General features: G+C 43.7%; 1 protein-coding gene across 4 annotated transcripts in view; it reads right to left on the minus strand.

Moving 5' to 3' along the window:
- The window catches only part of LOC126285378 (acetyl-CoA carboxylase), a 385,520-nt gene that overhangs the window by 311,418 nt on the left and 61,634 nt on the right, over window positions 1-12,468 (minus strand). For 2 of the 4 annotated variants that reach the window (XM_049984705.1, XM_049984704.1), the window contains exon 1: window positions 3,116-3,284. The exons of the other annotated variants lie outside the window; for them this stretch is intronic. The gene's annotated coding sequence lies outside the window, so the exon portion shown is untranslated. Of the gene's footprint in view, window positions 1-3,115; window positions 3,285-12,468 lie in introns of those variants that run through there. 4 annotated transcript variants of the gene reach the window in all.

The following is a 12,468-nucleotide window of genomic DNA, read 5'->3' on the forward strand; positions in this document are numbered from 1 at the left end:
GGCGCGCAGCAATGGCACTAGCTCTAGAGGAATGACGTAATCACGTTTGCGACAGTTGCGAAACATAACGAGTTTTACAAGTGGAGCCAGCTGTCCCGATATCGATACTTATTACAAGAGCGCGCACTCATAGCACCGAAAATAACCAAATTCGTTTGCAATAATGAACTCAAAATACGTCCACCGCTCACTTAAACGGAACGGACCAACACAGCATAGAAACACCTAAGATACTCGTACGTTATTCGCATTTTATAACAGCGAAAGTACTAAATCACCTTGCTATCGATAATTCTGTTACGTTACATTACAAAATATATATTTTTTTCAGATTATCTGCAGAAAACTACTTTCGCTCGTCTCTCGAGTACCCTTTTGTTCTTATTTTGAACACTTCTCTCCCCTTCTTCTGAGATTAGAGGGCAGAATGTAAATGCAGCAATGTAGTTGGGAGAATAGTCCACATTTTCTGACTTCCTCATTGGAACTAAGCTGCATCACGAGTAAAACATATTGCAATATTCCTAGAGTCGACCGTATTTATTTTAACAGAAACTGAATACCCACTATCGCCAGATCGCTACTCCTTTTGTAATGGAGTTGTGTATTTCCACAGCAGAAACCTAAGCAAGTGCTGATACGAGGGGCCAACAGATATCTTATCAGAACGTGTTGTTTTCTGCAGCACTTTCAGTACCAATACCGTTTCCTAAATTCGGCTAGTGGTTGCAGTAATGTTTCGGTTCCTCTTTATCATGCATGGATATGTTGTTTAATATGAATTCCATTCTGCAACCCGTCTGAGATTAGGACTAAAGGTTTCTCTCCAACACGCAAGTCCGGGCGTGTTGCTTAATGTCAATTCTCTTTTTACAAGTGTCTGTGACTAGTACCGAAGCGTTTATTAATTTAATCCGAAAACTGTGGATTTTTCACTACCAAAAACAAAAATAATTAATAGTTTAATTTGTATGTTTAATGGTTTGTTACAGAGTTGGTAGAATTCACTAACGGCGTCCACCGTTAAAGCTCTCTCTGCTCTAATGCAGTGTCACAGCGAATTTATATTATTTGTTTTTTCCTTCGGAATAACGGCAGAAACTGTCAGAAAAGAGAATGAAAATCGTACCTGCTAGCACCACACAACACCGCAATCGTGACTCGTGAAGCGAATAAACATCACGTAACAACTACTATGATAATTTTGTATCCAACACAGACTAAAATAATTGGCCTTTGGAGATCCGCGGTACAAATAGCTTTGCTTGAAAGACAGCATACAAGGCGTTGTCATGGTAAGAGATGTCGCCAGGTTTCAGAATTTAAAAACATAATTGCAGGAAGCGTACTGTGTAGCTAGTTTCCTTATTTAACAGCGCCTCTTTAAAAGGAACTGGCCAGATTCGTCCATTCCGGAAATCAAGAATCTCGACCGTTTTTGTCTATTATCGACATCGATACTGTGAATATATTGGTCGCAGGGATTGGATGGTTTTCTAGAATTTTTCATTCCACTAATACAAATGTGACAGTCCGTAGCTCGTGGTCGTGCGGTAGTGTTCTCGCTTCCCGGGTTCGATTCCTGGCGGGGTCACGGATTTTCTCTGCCTCGTGATGACTGGATGTTGTGTGATGTCCTTAGGTTAATTAGGTTTAAGTAGTTCGAAGTTCTAGGGAACTGATGACCATAGTTAAGTCCCATAGTGCTCAGAGCTATTTGAACCATTTTTTATAAATGTGACAGTCGCGCAAGACAGGCGACCGTTATTATAAAAATCAGTAGTTCTCTATTCAGGTTTACTGGGTCTCAATGTTAAGTCAAACATCATGCAAGGAATCACAGTATTACTCATATGACGCGTTTTGGAATTTATCGATCATCTGATATCCAGGAGAGAATACTGCAGGTAGTTACGGTGTTGTGTTTCTACAATACATACGGATGTTGGTAAATTATCGTATCAAGAAGTTCATGCCAGCCGTCGTCCCACGATCCATAATGGGTCAACGAAGATTCGCAGACTAATTCGCATTACTCGTCCTATGAGCAATGTGTGTGTGTGTGTGTGAAATGTTATGGGACTTAAGTGCTGAGGTCGTCAGTCCCTAAGCTTACGCACTACGTAACCAACTATCTTAAGGACACACACACACACACACACACACACACACACACACACACACACACACACACACACACACACACACACACACGCCCACACGCCCGAGGGAGGAGTCGAACCTCCGCCGGGACCAGCCGCACAGTCCATGACTGCAGCGCCTTAGACCGCTCGGCTAATCCCACGCGGCTATGAGCAATGAAGTCATTCCTTGCCTGATGTTTGATTCTTACCGTTGGTTTTTTACGTGTGATATAATTACAAATTTACAGTTTTCCGATTTTTTCCATTAATTGTGTTGTGAAACCTTTTTTGCAAATTTCGTGTTTATTGGCCAACGGGAAGTAGCCTGTAGGCTTTGACGACTGAGTCCGCGAATATTAAAATATATAATAAAAATGGCCGTATCTTTTGATCGCATTATCTTAGACCCTTCAATTTTTTTACACTGCCTAGATACCATGTATATCAGTATGTGACACATTTCAACTTTATACATCTAGCCGTTCCCAAGAGCCGGCCTGTGGTGGCCGAGCGGTTCTAGGCGCTTCAGTCTGGAACCGCGCGATCACTACGGTCGCAGGTTCGAATCCTGCCTCGGGCATGGATGTGCGTGATGTCCTTAGGTTAGTTAGGTTTAAGTGATTCTAAGTTCTAGGGGATTGATGACCTGAGATGTTAAGTCTCATAGTGCTCAGAGCCATTTGAACCATTTTTGAACCGTTCCCGAGAATAAAGGTTTCTAAAGGTCGGTCAGGTTGGCAGACGGACAGACAACAAAGCCATTTGTACCGACTGAGACATAGAAGAAGTATAAAACGTACACAACGAGGCAAAACTGGATGACTACACACTTCATGCATGTATACAAGAGGATACGGACTTCAACGTCTGCAGAATAACTCGAACGCACGTAGGCAAAAATCCGGCCTTTACTTATGACAGTCCAAGGGCACCAGTAGTACAATCACGCATAAGAGCGGTGAACGGTTTACCTGTAGAGCGAGAGACGCAGTGGAGAAGAGAGCGAAGAGCTGAGCGGCAGAGTGCGGTGGTGGTTTGCGCGACGCGGCGTGCAGGCGCGGACTGCTGGCCTGCCCGGAGCGGCCGATTAAAGGGCTGCCCGGCACGCGGAGGCGACGCCTGTGGCGGCGTGTGTCCGGCGTGCACCAGCCGGCCTCCAGATAACCCGCCACGGCCCGCTCCACGGCCGCCGCCACCGGCTACTCTCCCCACACACACCTGCACCCACCCAGCAGGTTCACCAACCCTCCCACTACTCCAGCCTCCGGCGGCTGCTGCATACCCCCACCCCCTACCCCCGCCACCGCAAATCCATCACTTCACATCCACAACCACACTACTCAACTCAAGCCACCTTAGGTTTGCGGCGGAGATGTTACTTCGTCGTACCACATTGCCCCCCCCCCCCCCCCCCCCCTTAGAGCGCAAGGCTGTTGGTGCTCCGTATGAGGCCGAATCTCATCTATTGGTATTTTAGCGAGGAGGACGCAAGATGTTGGGGAGATGTTACTTCATCGAACCACATTGCCACCCCCACCCCCCCACCCCCCCCCCCCCCCCCCCCCCCCCCCCCCCCCCCCCCCCCCCCCCCCCCCCCGCACACTCCGGACCTTGGTGCCGAATCTCATTTTTCCCGATGGTACTTCAGTGAGGAAGACGCAAGATGTTGGTCGAGTCGTCTAGAAACAGCTACACCTGCATGATTACTTCGAAATTCACAAATAACTGCTTGCCAGAGGATTCTCCGGACCACCTTCAAGCTATTCCTCTACCATTGCACACTCTAACAACGCGCAGGAAAATCGAGCACTTAAATCTTTCCGCGAGAGTTCTGATTTCTCTTATTTTACTATGATCATTTCTCCGTAAGTAGGTGGGCGCCAACAAAATGTTTTCGCGTTCGGAGGAGAAAATTAGTGGTTGAAACTTCACGAAATGATCCTGCAGCAACAAAAAACGCCTTTGTTTTAATTATTGCCACCTCAATCTGCGTACCATGTCCGTGGCACACTCTCCTCTATTTCGTCATAATACAAAATGAATTACTTTTCTCTGAAGTTTTCCACTGACCTCCGTCAGGTCTGTCCGTATTAACGGATCCCATACCGCGTGGTAACACTCCAGAAGAGAACGGAAAAGTGCACTGTGGGCAGTCTCTTTAGTAGACCTGTTGCATTTTCTAATTGTTCTGTCAATACACTGCAGTCTTTGTTTCGCTTTCCCCACAACATGATCAGTGTGATCATTCCAGTTTGTTATTCGTAATTCCAGTTAGTACGTATTTAGCCGAATTCACAGCCTTTAGATTTGTGTGATTTATCGTGTAACCAAAATTGAGAGTATTCTTTTTACCACTCACAGTATGCGCATGAGTTCACAGTTTTCATGATTTAGAGTCAACTGCCACTTTTCGTAAGATACAGATTTCTTGTCTAAATTATTTTGCGACTGATCATCTGACGACTTCATAAGACTCTAAATGACATCATCATCTGCAAACAATCTAAAAGGGCTGCTCAGATTGTCTCCTAAATCGTTTATATAGATCAGGAATGTTCAAATGTGTGTGAAATCTTATGGGGCTTAACTGCTAAGGTCATCAGTCCCTAAGCTTACACACTACTTAACCTAAATTATCCTAACGAGAAACGCACAAAACCATGCCCGAACCTCCGCCGGGATCCGCCACACAGTCCATGACTGCAGCGTCTGAGACCGCTCGGCTAATCCCGCGCGGCTATATAGATCAGGAACATCACAGGACCTATAACACTTCCTTGGGTGCACCAGATATTACTTCTGTTTTACTCGATGATTACTACATTACTACGACTGACTGTGTCGTCTGTGGAGATGGTGACAAAAACCTTCTGGAAGTCTACAAATATGGAATCAGTTTGACATAGCCTTTCGATAGCACTCATTACTCCGTGAGAATAAAAAGATAGTCGTGTCACGTATGCCCTCCCAGTTTTAACAGTAAACCGAACCGTGACGCATATCGCCTCTCTTGTGGCGTCTTCTATTGGACCTGGATCAGCAACTGCGTGATCGTTTCGAACTTAAACGAATCCCTTAAGAAAGGCGCTGCTCGTCTTTGAGTTTCCTCCATTTCCTCATTCAATCGTACCTGGTAAGTGTCACAGAGTGAGAAGCAATATGAAGTATGGCTCGAACAATATTTTTTTGCAGATATGCAGGGGCAGATCAGATGGAAGGGGTTCATGGACAACACGACACATTTCTCCTTTCTCACCTCCCCCTCCAAGCACCAAAAAAAGGAAATGCCTTTTTTATTTCTACGAATATAAATTTCCAAACTTCTCAGCTAATTTTCGGACAACAAAGTACGTGAAAACTAAGTCTCCAGAATAGTTGGGAATATGAATTTCGAGCTACAAAGGGCCGGCCCACTTGGTTAGTCTTGTGTCTTTGCTGGCTGCAAACGACAGCCCAGCTAAGAAAAGACGCTCTGCTGTCAACAGACCGGCACGGTTCGTGACTGCAGGTAGCAACGGTAGACCGCATGAAGCCGACAAAAGCAAGACAGAAAGGGGAAGACCAACCCCCCCCCTCCCAATTTAGGAAACAATAACAGACATACTGACTTCCCAAACGCCGTCTGAAACGACTGAAAGAAACAGCAGTCCCCCACATCCACAGGGTGGCTTCCAAAGCCACACACTGCAGACAAGCGTTACAATCGAAGTGATGAGAAAAGTACTAACAATGGTAGGTGCAAACAACGATTTTAATATTGTGTACATTGCAACGCTGCAAAGTTACGAGAGTTTGTTGCAGTTATGGTTCCTACATAAACTGCACGACACAACTGCTTCTCGAATTTTCGGATGAATGCTTTTACAAAACGCTGTATTTCTCCAAATCAAAATTTCTTGAAAGATATGCTAAAGCACTTAAAGTAGTAAAGGAGTTTTGCTATTTGGGGAGCAAAATAACTGACGATGGTCGAAGTAGAGAGGATATAAAATGTAGACTGGCAATAGCAAGGAAAGCGTTTCTGAAGAACAGGAATTTGTTAACATCGAGTATAGATTTAAGCGTCAGGAAGTCGTTACTTAAAGTATTTCTATGGAGCGTAGCCATGTATGGAAGTGAAACATGTACGATAAATAGTTTGGACAAGAAGGGAATAGAAGCTTTCGAAATGTGGTGCTACAGAAGAATGCTAAAGATTATATGGGTAGATCACATAACTAATGAGGAAGTATTGGATAGAATTGGGGAGAAGAGAAGTTTGTGGCACAACTTGACCAGAAGAAGGGATCGGTTGCTAGGACATGTTCTGAGGCATCAAGGGATGACCAATTTAGTATTGGAGGGCAGCGTGGAGGGTAAAAATCGTAGAGGGAGACCAAGAGATGACTACACTAAGCAGATTCAGAAGGATGTAGGTTGCAGTAGGTACTGGGAGATGAAGAAGCTTGCACACGATAGAGTAGCATGGAGAGCTGCATCAAACCAGTCTCTGGACTGAAGTCCACAACAACAACAACAACAACAACAATAACAACATGCTAAAGCAATGTACTAATCGCTGACGTAAACAATTTATTATTGTTCCATAAAAACACGGGAGAGCTGCCGGGTATCAGTAACGTCCTGCCACGATATTTCGGCGCAGAGTCTTCTGGCCATCCTCAGGTGAGTGCCACTGTAGTAGTACTACTTCCCCCGTGTTTTTATGGAACAATCAGTACGCCGGGAAAGCTTTAAACATCATAATTTATTACTGTATTAGAACATTTTATGTATTTTATTTTCATTGTTATTAAAATTGTAGGTATAACTGGCACATTAAAAGTGGACGTGATGCTAAGTCATATTTGGGCAAAGGGGGCAGGGGAGGAAAGATTGTAATAAACTGTGACAGTCCCTCTGCCCCCTCCCTCCACGAGCCCGTAAAATCGAACCTTGGATCCGCACCTCTGTCGTCAAGTTGTAGTTACACTTTAAATGTGCGGTAACTAGTATCTATGCAGACACCATCTGGCTACGTGAGAGTCCCTTTCGCGGTAGGGTTCGTTCATCGGTTGAGGCAGATACGTTTTTGATTAGACATGGTTCCGGTTAGCCTTCACGGGCGGTTACAGTTCACAGGCAGTTACAGTTCACGTTCACTATTGACATCTGTGTTAACGTGGAGCGTCTGCGTTTACACGACGGCAGTTCACAAAATACTCATTAAAGATAATTTTTTTCACAGTAGAGGCACCAAAAGTTCACGCTTAGGTATTTCAGTAACATTGCCGCAACTTGGTCCGAAAACTAATCGTTATGACGATTGCAACTAGAATAAATCGTTCATATACTCATGACATCAGTGCTTGTCAGTCACCTTGTATACTTCGTTCATGTGAAATACGTCAGTTACGCTATGTGCCGGCTGCGGTGGCGGAGCAGTTCTAGGCGCTCCAGTCCGCAATCGCGCGACTGCTACGGTCGCAGGTTCGAATCCTGCCTCGGGCATGGATGTGTGTGATGTCCTTAGGTTAGTTAGGTTTAAGTAGTTCTAAGTTCTAGGGGACTAATGACCACAGCAGTTGAGTCCCATAGTGCTCAGAGCCATTTGAACCATTTGATAAAAGCATATTCGCCACTGATCGGTTGCTGTTCAACAGTATTCCACGGCATCTTTATAAAAAGTACATGCGGCCACAGTTAAGAAAAAAGAACGTCGTCTCCTTAAAGTACATCAATTCTAAACGTAGTACTCTTCCGAATCTTGTCCTCGCTCCAAGATTGTCCCCGAGCACCACAGTGCAACCACGCAGGCAGCGGTGATATGGCGACAGCTTGCAAGTCCGTGTCTGAAGGTCAAGCAGGCCATCTGCTATCTGTCATGTGTGTGTCTGTGGAAAGTCCAGTGCTCAACCGATTTACGTTTAGAGTGCTGCTCACGGGGGACGAGTTGTAATGGCCCCTGTTTCCGCACTATGTGCGGCATAATTTTTATGAAAGGCATAATTTTTGAATTTTTGCACTGCAAGTTTTTATTAGGTTATGGTAAGTAGTACCTGCTACTGCAGTACGGTGAGAAATGGCAAGAACATGGTGCAAGGCGATAGGATAGTAGGCCTACATGAGAACAACAAAAAGGGTCGAAGAACGACATACTTTATTTTTGCTGCACAGTTGATTTCATCACTGGTAGTGGTTACAAAGTTACGCGACAAGCTCATTTCAGCTTTTTGCCGTTATCGTGTGTACCTGTGCAGACGGTATAATAGTTATAACACTATTCATTACGTCTATGGCAGGTATTATGCCTACGTATGGTACATTATGCTTACATCTTAACTGGTACGACGTCATTCATATTGCGTAACTCTCGGTTATCTTTCTTTTATGTTATGATCACATTATTTTTATATGGTTTTTTTTGCGTGATCTGGGTAAAACTACTTTCGGCAGCTTCAGAGGTAACACTCCTCCCACAAGACTTCTTGCGATCGTGACCGTTTTGACGTCACGCGCAACATCGCAAGGCCCACCGCTATATTGACAACCCATTCGGCAGGCGCCATATTTATTTAGGTATATTTTGCTGTTTTGTTTTATAATTTGCAGTATGCCGTTTCAGGGCAAAGATGCACTGAAGATGTATGGCAAACATCTCCGCCTGATCATGAAATGTCAGTTAATCACGCATCGATATAAGGCTTCAAGAAATTCTATGGAGATGCTATGACAACCGACGCTTAACGACAAACATCACAGGAGTAGGTTGTAGCGCAATGGATTCACGGCACCGTTTTACGGGACGGTATGGTGTAACGGTCTAAAGCCGGCCAGTGAGTGGAAGTCGCGCTCGAAGAACTGCGCGCTACGTCCCCCAACTTATCTTTCTTTCTATTCTCCTTTATTCCTCCTCTTTTTGTTTCTGTTTCTTGTCATATCCTTTACTAGCGAGCCTTGAGCATGCCATTAACGACCACAACTAGGGCAACAACAACAACAAAATCAAAAAAATAATAAAAATTAAACAATAAATAACAAAACAACAAAAAATGTTCAATACATTTCCTACGCTGATCTAGCGGTTAGCCACAGCCGATGGGGACGTGGTGGCCAACACATTCTTATGAGTGCAATACATTCTTACGAATGCAATAAGTATATTTCTGCAATATTCGACGTTATTTAACATTTCCATCTGGTTAGAGAACGAAAACTGAAATTTATATTTGGCTGTTTTTTTCCGAATAAAAGGCGATTTCCGAGTGTGTGGTTAGGCAGAAACCGAGGAAGTCCGTTTAAATTGCAGCGAGTGAAACCATTATCAATAACATTCACATTCTTCTTTGTCACAAACATTTCGCGGGTAACGGTCTTCTCACAAGTCCTGCAAACCACTCGTACTTCCGGTTGACATATTTCTGCCGCTAAGGATGCGTGTGAGCTGTTACCCATGCGAGAGAGGCCCGCGCTCAACGCTAACGAAAATCGATAGCAGTTCCTGCGGTCGTCGATATTGCGTGTGACGTCAAAATGAAGTTGAGTTTGCAGAAAGGGGTGTGTAACGAGTGTTACCCCAGCCACAAGTCCAGCGATACTATATGTTTACCATGGAAATTACAAGTCACTGAGTACGTTTAATTTTCAGAGACCATCTATTTTGATTTTGCGTAACTAATGTTCTACTCTTTGTCGTGCTAATTACCCTGTTTCTTTTATAAAGTCATCAAAATTTTCTAGACATTTTTCATGTTTCAAATCTGTTTGTTAATTAAGGATGTCTTCTGGATATCTTTCTCTTGACCATAAACAGAACATTATTTACGCAATTTAAAAAAAAAAAAACTATTTCTGAAAATTGAAAGTACTCCCTGACTTTCTGCAAAACACAATTTCAATTGTAAACATATAGTATCGCTGGAACTGGAACTATCAAAAATAATTTTACCGAGACCACGCAAATAAAAATATATATGGAAGTATCGTCATCTAAAACAAAAGAAAGAAAAATGATACTTACGCCCCCAGAAGCAATATGGAGCACGCCATACCAGCTAAGACGTAAGCATAAAATACAAAAAGTAGACAAAGTAACTAATAAGCCTAGGGAGGTAAGAAAGGGCCGGGCGATGTGGCCGGGCGGTTCTAGGCGCTTAAGTCTGGATCCGCGCGACCGCTACCGTCGCAGGTTCGAATGCTGCCTCGGGCATGGATGTGTGTGACGTCCTTAGGTTAAATAGTTTTAAGTAGTTCTAAATTCTAGGGAACTGATGACCTCAGATGTTAAGACCCATAGTGCTCAGAGCCATTTGAACCATTTTTTATGTAAGAAACAATAATATACTTAATATGTCATCCGCACACGTACGCTCGATAATGTCAAAACGACGAAACGAGCTCGTCAAACTTTATAATCAGTACGAGTAAATTAATCATCTGTGCAACAGAAAACTGAACAAAACAAGTCACTGTTTCAACTCGTGTATGCTGCGGGCCCATTAGAAAAGAATAAGAACGAAGCAATATTCTTCACACGAGTAAACGATATACCTGAGTAATCATATTTAACCATTAGTATATGTTAAAAGGCAACTATGATCCAATAGTTAAACTTGTAAATATCCTTGTGCGACTGCCACTAGCACGCACACAACACTGATTGTTTGGCCTAATAAAAGGAGTGTATCGCAATCATATTTTCTAAGTGGTGGCAATATGCCCTTGCCTTCTTCCAGCCGTTGAACTGATTTAATCAGCCATTTATATAGGGTCCTAACGTTTTACATGGACTCCGAAGCAAGGTGCAACTTAAAACTTTTCACGTAGGAAATCACTGCCAGACGCGAAAGAAGCTGTAAGAGATCAAAATGGGACTGAACTCTAGACAGTTGGCACATAACCGTTCAATATACGAGTCACGCGTCTTTTATGTACAGAAGATGATTTTTCACATATGACATTCCAGCTGCACTATATTAAAGAGTGAATGAACGCACAACTCTTTTTTCATATTTTCACTAGTAACGCAAGAAAATTAAAAAAGTGAAACAGGAAGAAGCAACCTACTCAACAGGAAACACGTTCAGCTGCACGGGAATAACTCTGTTTACGACATAACTCAGTACAGAAGCACATCCCAAAATTTAAAACAAATCGCAAGTAGCAGAACTCAGATGTCTTTGAATTCAGCTGCAGGGTCTGCCATGAAACACGGCATGACCAGCAGGATGTTTGGCACGGGGTATAAGGAACGCATTGGAAGTAAAATAGCATACAAGACATTCAACATTTTCACACTATCTCAAAGATTAGCACCACAGACCAACAGACAAGGACACAAACGTAACTGCACAATAAGAGCAAGAATGTCCTCACCCTTTGATAAACCTACCACACTTACAGAGCGTTAAAACACAATACATTTTGGTAACGAAAGTCATTGAACACATACTATACTGAATCAGCCAGACTGAAATAGATCCCGGCACCGTCCGCGCTCTGCTCCCACTGACAAAAATGTTGTGAAGCACAGAGACTTCTCTCCCCCCCCCCCCTCCCCGCACTACCACTATTTTCCCCCCTATCCCTGCCCCCTTACCATCTCCTCCCTCTGTCATACACCATCCGCTTTCCTCACCACTACTTCCATCCGTCGTTTGTTTGTCCACTCCTCCTCCATTCACTCGATGCCTGAACAGCACGTCCATCAAACAGCAATGTGACGAAAGAAAATATCTATATTCAACAGATGCGGGATTCTCTGATTATTCGTCGTATTTCGCAGTCACTGTCACGTAAACAGGCAGCTCAAATGAATATCTCAGTGTAACATTCTGTACGGATGTGAAATGGACTGACCACAGAGACTCAGTCGTATGCAAAGCTGCTGGCACACTTCGGCTCTTTGGCAAGGTACTGGGAAAACGCAGGCAGCTCCCTCTGCTACGCACTTCAGAAGTCCGCAGAATGTTGTTGTTGTGGTCTTCAGTCATGAGACTGGTTTGATGCAGCTCTCCATGCTACTCTATCTTGTGCAAGCTTCTTCATCTCCCAGTACCTACGGCAGCCTACATCCTTCTGAATCTGCTTACTGTATTCATCTCTTGGTCTCCCTCTACCATTTTTACCCTCCACGCTGCCCTCTAATACTAAATTGGTGATCCCTTGATGCCTCAGAACATGTCCTATCAACCGATCCCTTCTTCTGGTCAAGTTGTGCCACAAACTTCTCTTCTCTCCAATCCTGTTCAATACTTCCTCATTAGTTATGTGATCTACCCATCTAATCTTCAGCATTCTTGTGTAGCACCACATTTCGAAAGCTTCTATTCTGTTCTTGTCCAAA

The sequence above is a fragment of the Schistocerca gregaria genome, chromosome 8, assembly GCF_023897955.1.
Source record: "Schistocerca gregaria isolate iqSchGreg1 chromosome 8, iqSchGreg1.2, whole genome shotgun sequence".
NCBI lineage: Eukaryota > Metazoa > Arthropoda > Insecta > Orthoptera > Acrididae > Schistocerca > Schistocerca gregaria.